Raw genomic sequence first — 6,501 nt, forward strand, 5'->3', positions numbered from 1 at the left:
CCAGACCCCCAATAGCCCACACTTTCTCCAGGAGATGGTGTTTGTAGTGCCCTGCAGCTCCTTATCCTGTTGTCTTGGGAGAGACACCCCAATCAGGTTAAACCATCTGCATGAAAACATCAATAGCTGAGCAAATGGAGCTTCAGTCCAGGGAGAGCAGCAACTTTGAGAAAATCTGGTGTTCACTCAGGTTCGGGTTTGATAAGTGGAAGTGACCAGTTCTATCCAGGGGCAGGAGAACAAACCCATCCATAAGGACAGAGCAGGACCTGACACGCTGAGCAGTGACCCTGAGGAGAAGGGCCTGGGCACTCCAAGGTCCCCACACCAGCCCGTGGTGCATGCTCACCATGAACAAGGCAGCTGCACACAGGGCTGCATGAGGAGGAGCGTGGGGACCCAGACACCTGGAGTTCTCATCCCATTCGGTTCAGCACTGGTGTGACCCCACACACACAGGGGTGTGCCAGTGTGCGGTTTCCAAATTTGGAGAAGCAGGGACGAACTGGAGAGTACAGAGCTCTGCCAAGGCAGGTTCAGGACCTTGTGCACACGGTGTGGGACGCTGAGGGACCTGGGCTGCTTTGGCCCAGCAGCACTGGGGAGGTTGCAGCAGTGCAGGAGTCGCCTGAGAGTGCTTGAAGGGTGGTTTCAGAGATGGTGGAGGTTTTCTTCCTAGTGGGAAAGAGCTTGAGAAATAAATAATGGCCCAAAGTGCAGCTGGGGAGGTCCAGGCTGGACATGAGCAGCAAGGAATGTGACTGGAAGGGCAGTGCTGTGGTGGAGCAGGTCAGCAGAGGGAGTCTGCATCAGCCCAAGGCTTTGTGCTCCAAGGGACAGCTGGGGAGGATGCAGAGATCTCAGCAAAGGAAGGAAGATGCTCAGACAAGAGCAAGGTGGGGCAGCAGGGGGGATGTCTGCAGCCTGCAGGGAAAGAGGTGCAGGGGATGCCACAGCACAGGACAGGCTGTGGTGGAGATGATCAAGGGATGTAAAGAGGCTTAAAGCCCCCACCAGACATGAGCTCCTTCTCCCCTTGGCTATGGCTGTTGTCTGCACCTCTGATGCCTGTGAGGAGACACCTTGTCCTTCCAGCACAGGGGCCTCATGGCCTCCTTGTCCCCAGCCAGGAACCTGGGAGGTGTGGGAACATAGTCCTGCCCTTGGCCTTGCACAGCCCCACATCACACTGTCCAGGAAGGGCCCTGGGCAATGTGGGAGGGACAGGATCTGACTTCCCAGGGCTGGGGCTCAGGGCTTGGCCCTTTGGTTAATGAAACACATCCAGGTTTACTCAGCATCAGAGAGACATTTACTTTGATTTTTCTGACCAGTCATCACTGCCTTCAGTTTTCTGCTCTGAACAACCCTGGGGACAATTTCTCAGTTGTGTCTCTCAGTCAGACCCATTAACATTACAAGAACCTTGGAAGTTTGAATCTGACTCTGACTTCTTGAAAGGTTTCATCACCTTTTCCTCAGGGTCTGAGGTCCATGGACACAGCACCAAACCTACCACAGGAGTCATTAAAGTGCCTTGGGCTGCTCCTGTGCTGCTGAGCTGGGCTGGGCTCCTGGGACAGAGGGAGCTCATAGCAAGCGGCAGCGCTGCAGAGAGACAGCTCTGCCCAGGAGCAGCTCCTCTGCACAGCGCAGCAGGGCTGAGGGCTCTACCTGGGGATCTCAGGGAGACGAGCAAGGCAGAGAGAGATTAAAGGTGGTCAGGACTGGGAGGATGACTGAGAGCTCACTGGAGGAGAAACCTTTGCAGCCCTTGCCATGGTAAGTCTCTGGGTGCAGGGCAATGCAGCTGTATCTCCTGGAGGCATCTCCTAAAACTGGCACAGGCACAGCTGGTGGGATCTGTAAGGAGGGGATCTTGTCAGGCAATATTGAACAGCTGTGAAGCCAGGTGAGCACCCAGGAGTACCCAGGGCTGTCCTGCAGAGCAGGATGTCTTAAGAGAAGGTCCACACAAGGATTACAACACAGATTTCCAGAGCCTGTTTTTTGAGTTTCCTCTCTCAAGGGGTGGGGGGTGCAAAAAAGGATAAAAGGAAAATGAGCTCTCATGCTTAAACAAGTCACTGAGACTCCTGAACTGCAACTCTGAGTGATCAGTACATCTGCCAGAAGACTCATGACATCCCTTCACCACCCCAGCCAGAGCTCCAGTTCCTCTGCAGAGCACAGGGGCTGAGAGCAGCTGCCCGGCAATTTTGGTGTCTGGGAGGTGGCTGCACAGCTGGGGAAGGGTGACGCTGTCTGAGGTGTGTCCATGGGAACACGTGTCCCAGCTTTGCTCTGACCTGTGGGGTGTGGGCAATGCAGTCTGTGGGGCTGGGGAGTGAGCTGAGTGTCCCCCAGGACCCTTGTCTGTCTCGTTGAGGTTTTCTTCCAAGCTGCGAGCTTCCCTCCAGGATGGAAACCTGTCCTATAGCCTCTGTGTGTTATCTGAAAGCCCCTCGGAGAAGTGCAGAGAGGCTGCAACTGAGAAAATGCTTTTTAGGAAAGGATGAGACCTGTTTTGGTTCCATCTGACAAAGCTGAACTCCAGGACTGTCTCCTGCCCCCTGTTCCCATGACCCCCTGCTGCAGAGCAGGGCTGACTCCTCGGCAGCCAGCAGGCACAGGCCCTGCTCCTCACGGCACCTCCAGCCAGCACCAGCTAGGGCTCAGCCACGGAGCTGGAGGAAGGTCTGGAAAAGGACAAGGGGGGGTGGAGCAGGGGAGGGTGGGTGAGAAATGGCTTTGACTTTGCTCAGAGAAATCTCCCCTAACTTGTCAGTGTCCTATGCCCAGAGGCTGCAGATGTCCAACAGCAGCTCCATCACGCAGTTCCTGCTCCTGGTGTTCACAGACACACGGGAGCTGCAGCTCTTGCACTTCTGGCTCTTCCTGGGCATCTACCTGGCTGCCCTCCTGGGCAACGGCCTCATCATCACCACCATAGCCTGGGATCAGCACCTCCACACCCCCATGTACTTCTTCCTGCTCAACCTCGCCCTCCTCGACCTGGGCTTCATCTCCACCATTGGCCCCAAGTCCATGGCCAACTCTCTGTGGGACACCAGGGCCATCTCATACACAGGATGTGCTGCCCAGATCTTTTTTTTCTTTTTCTGTGCTACAGCAGAGTATTCTCTCCTCACCATCATGTCCTACGACCGCTACGTTGCCATCTGCAAACCCCTGCACTACGGGACCCTCCTGGGCAGCAGAGCTTGTGTCCACATGGCAGCAGCTGCCTGGGCCACTGGGTTTCTCTATGCTCTGCTGCGCACGGCCAATACATTTTCACTGCCACTGTGCAAGGGCAATGCCCTGGACCAGTTCTTCTGTGAAATCCCCCAGATCCTCAAGCTCTCCTGCTCAGACACCTACCTCAGGGAACTTGGGATTCTTGTGGTCAGTTGCTGCTTAGCTTTTATGTGCTTCATTTTCATCATGGTGTCCTACGCGCAGATCTTCAGGGCCGTGCTGAGGATCCCCTCTGAGCAGGGACGGCACAAAGCCTTTTCCACATGCCTCCCTCACCTGGCCGTGGTCTCCTTGTTTGTCAGCACTGGCATATTTGCTCACCTGAAGCCCCCCTCTGTCTCCTCCTCATCCCTGGATCTGGTGGTGTCTGTTCTGTACTCAGTGTTACCTCCAACATTGAACCCCCTCATCTACAGCATGAGGAACCAGGAGCTCAAGGATGCCCTGTGCAAACTCATATATAAGTGTTTTCTGGAGCAATAAACTGCCCCTCTGCTTCTGCATAGGAGTTTTAAAGTAACTTATTACAGGCTTAGCCTGTCATCTGCATTTTCTGTTTTGGTGTGTTGGTTTTGTATTGTTATAATGTTTTCATCCCCTTTCCAATTCTCTGTCTGCTTTTCTTTTATAACCACTGGCTGTATAAATGAGGAGCCGTGCTCTCCTTCTGTTTAAACAAAATAAAGGTTCTTATAGTGACTTGTTTTTCACTGTATCCCTCCTGCAAAGCTATTTTGGAGCTGCAGGGACAGTTCCTGTGTGCATGGGTAGAAGGGAAAAGAGTTCAGCATGGCAGCACTGCCAGGGAGCACCAGTGCTTGTTCTTCCAGAGCTGTTCTGGTTCCACTCCCACACTCTCCTTCTCATCCTTTGTGTTGGTGCAAGGCCTGAGTGCTCTGGCAGCTTGGTCCCCGTCCTGCTGTGTGTCAGTGCTGTGAGCGCAGGCAGGGACAGCCAATAGGCACTGCTGTGACAGAGCTGGGCTCACAACAGCCTTTCCAGATAGAAAGGTGATCTCGTGGCAGGGCCTGAAGGTTTAGGTCTTCTTATAAACCTTCTCTCAAAAACATGTCCACAAAAGTGGCCACAGATGCAAACCCCAGGGCACAGCTGAACAGTGTGTGTGTGCAGGTTTGGGGCACACAGCAGTGTCCTCTCACAGCCAGGCCTCCTGCCAGAGACCTGCAGGACCAACAGAGCAGGGGCTGGGCTGTGCCCCTGTGCACTGGACACCCAGGGCAATCGTCATGGGCTGGACCCTCACAGCTACCATTTCCAGCACTGGCCTCTCACCCCAGCTCAGAGTTCTTTGTCCCTCCATGGAATTACACTGAATGAATAGGTCAGAAGTCCATGTTTCCATGTTTGCAGAGGTGCTGGACACTGAACAGTCTCCCAAGGAGGAGTCACGGCCCCAACCTGAGAGTGATCAAGCAGAGACTGGACAAGGTCCTCAGAAACACGGTGTGACCTGTGGGGTGTCCTGTGCAGGGACAGGAGTTGGAGTCGATGATCCTTGTGCGCCCCTTCCAACCCAAGAGATTCTATGATTCTATGAAATACAAGGTCAAAAGTCCATGCTTCATTGTGCAGACGAGTTGTAACCATACACATCATGTGGATGTCCATTGTGTGCATGTCGTGAGATGAGCCCAAGTGAGCACAAATGCTATCAGCTATTCCTTGGGGTGCCATAAAGGTCAGTGGGACAGAGATGGTGCTCAGGGGTCTCTTCCAACCTGCGTTATTCTAGGATTCCATGAATCTTTTCCTTGGAGAGCTCTTTCACAATGCAGAATAGACAGAGGAAGAAGAACAAAAAAACAGAGTCAGAAGCAGAGATATAAAATGCCCCAGAGTAAATACAGCAGCTCCTCTGAGGAACGTTTCTCCACTCAAACCCTTGATAGGAAATCTATTGGATACATTTGATGAAAGCAGCTGAGTTTGATCTGCTCACACACTGGACCACAAGGAGGGTGATGACTGGGTACGATGCCATGCGGTCACTTGTGTCTCAGGAACTCATAGTCCAGTAGGAAGCCAATGGCTGTGGAGGGGACTGTGAGGTCACTTCTGCCTCTGCAGGGGATAGGCCAACAGCAGGAACATGGCTGGGAAAGGACTGTGAGGTCACCCATACCAGACGAGCAATCGGGCCCAATCAGCATGGCTTTGTGAAAGGCAGGTCCTGCTTGACCAGCCTGATCTCCTTCTATGACAAGGTGACCGGCTGAGCAGATGAGGGAAAGTCTGTGGTGGGGAGTGAATCCGCCACACAGGCTGTGGGTGTTGTGTCCTTAGACTGCAGTAAAGCCTTTGACACCGTATCCCACAGCATCTCCTGGAGAAGCTGCAGCTCATGGCCTGGATGGTGCATCTGCGATAGGTAAAGAACTGGCTGGAAGGCATTTTGTCCCCCTGGAGCCATTTGTTCCCTTCCTGTTCATATGGGCATCCCATGAATGCATCACTGCTCTCTACCCCAGTGTGGACAAGCACAAGGCCTTCTCCACCTGAACCTCTCAGCATGCCACTGTTTTCTACAGCACCTTCATCCTTGACTGTGGGATGTCCAGAACAGCCCTCCCAAGACAGTTTGACAAAGCCTTTTTTCAACACCATCCCCACATCCCTGCTCAATCCCCTCATCCACAGCTTAAGGACCAGAAAGGCTGGGTGTAAGTGGAGCATTGACAAAAATGGTCAGGAAAGCTTTGAGGTGCACAGAGAGCCCATCAACATGTTGCCCAGCTGTTCTCTTCTGAACAAGTCCAGAAGACCAGGACAGAATTGCTGTGTCCCAGAAACTCACCTGGAAGGTTGGGTTATGGAGAAAAGGTTTGGTCTGGGAAGGAACAGACAGGTGCTGGTGGAACTGGCTGGTGTGACCGTGAGACATCTCTCCAACACCTCAGAAAAGTCCTGGCTCTCAGGGAGGTTGCATGGTCCTCTGAGAAAGAAAATATCCAAAATGACTTATCATAGAATCATAGAATAATTGTGGTTGGAAGAGACCCTTAAGATCATCATTCCAACCATAACCTAAATCTGGCACTAAAACATGTCCCTAAGAGCATCATCTATCTGTCTTTTAAACACCTTCAGTGATGATGACTTCGCAACCTCACTGAGCAGTCTGTTCCGTTGCTTCTAAACCCTTTCTCCTCAGAATTTTTTTCCTAATATCCAGTCTAAACCTCCCCATGTGCAACTTGAGGCCATTTCCTCTTGTCCTAT

The sequence above is a fragment of the Patagioenas fasciata genome, assembly GCF_037038585.1.
Source record: "Patagioenas fasciata isolate bPatFas1 chromosome 6 unlocalized genomic scaffold, bPatFas1.hap1 SUPER_6_unloc_3, whole genome shotgun sequence".
Classification (NCBI taxonomy): domain Eukaryota; kingdom Metazoa; phylum Chordata; class Aves; order Columbiformes; family Columbidae; genus Patagioenas; species Patagioenas fasciata.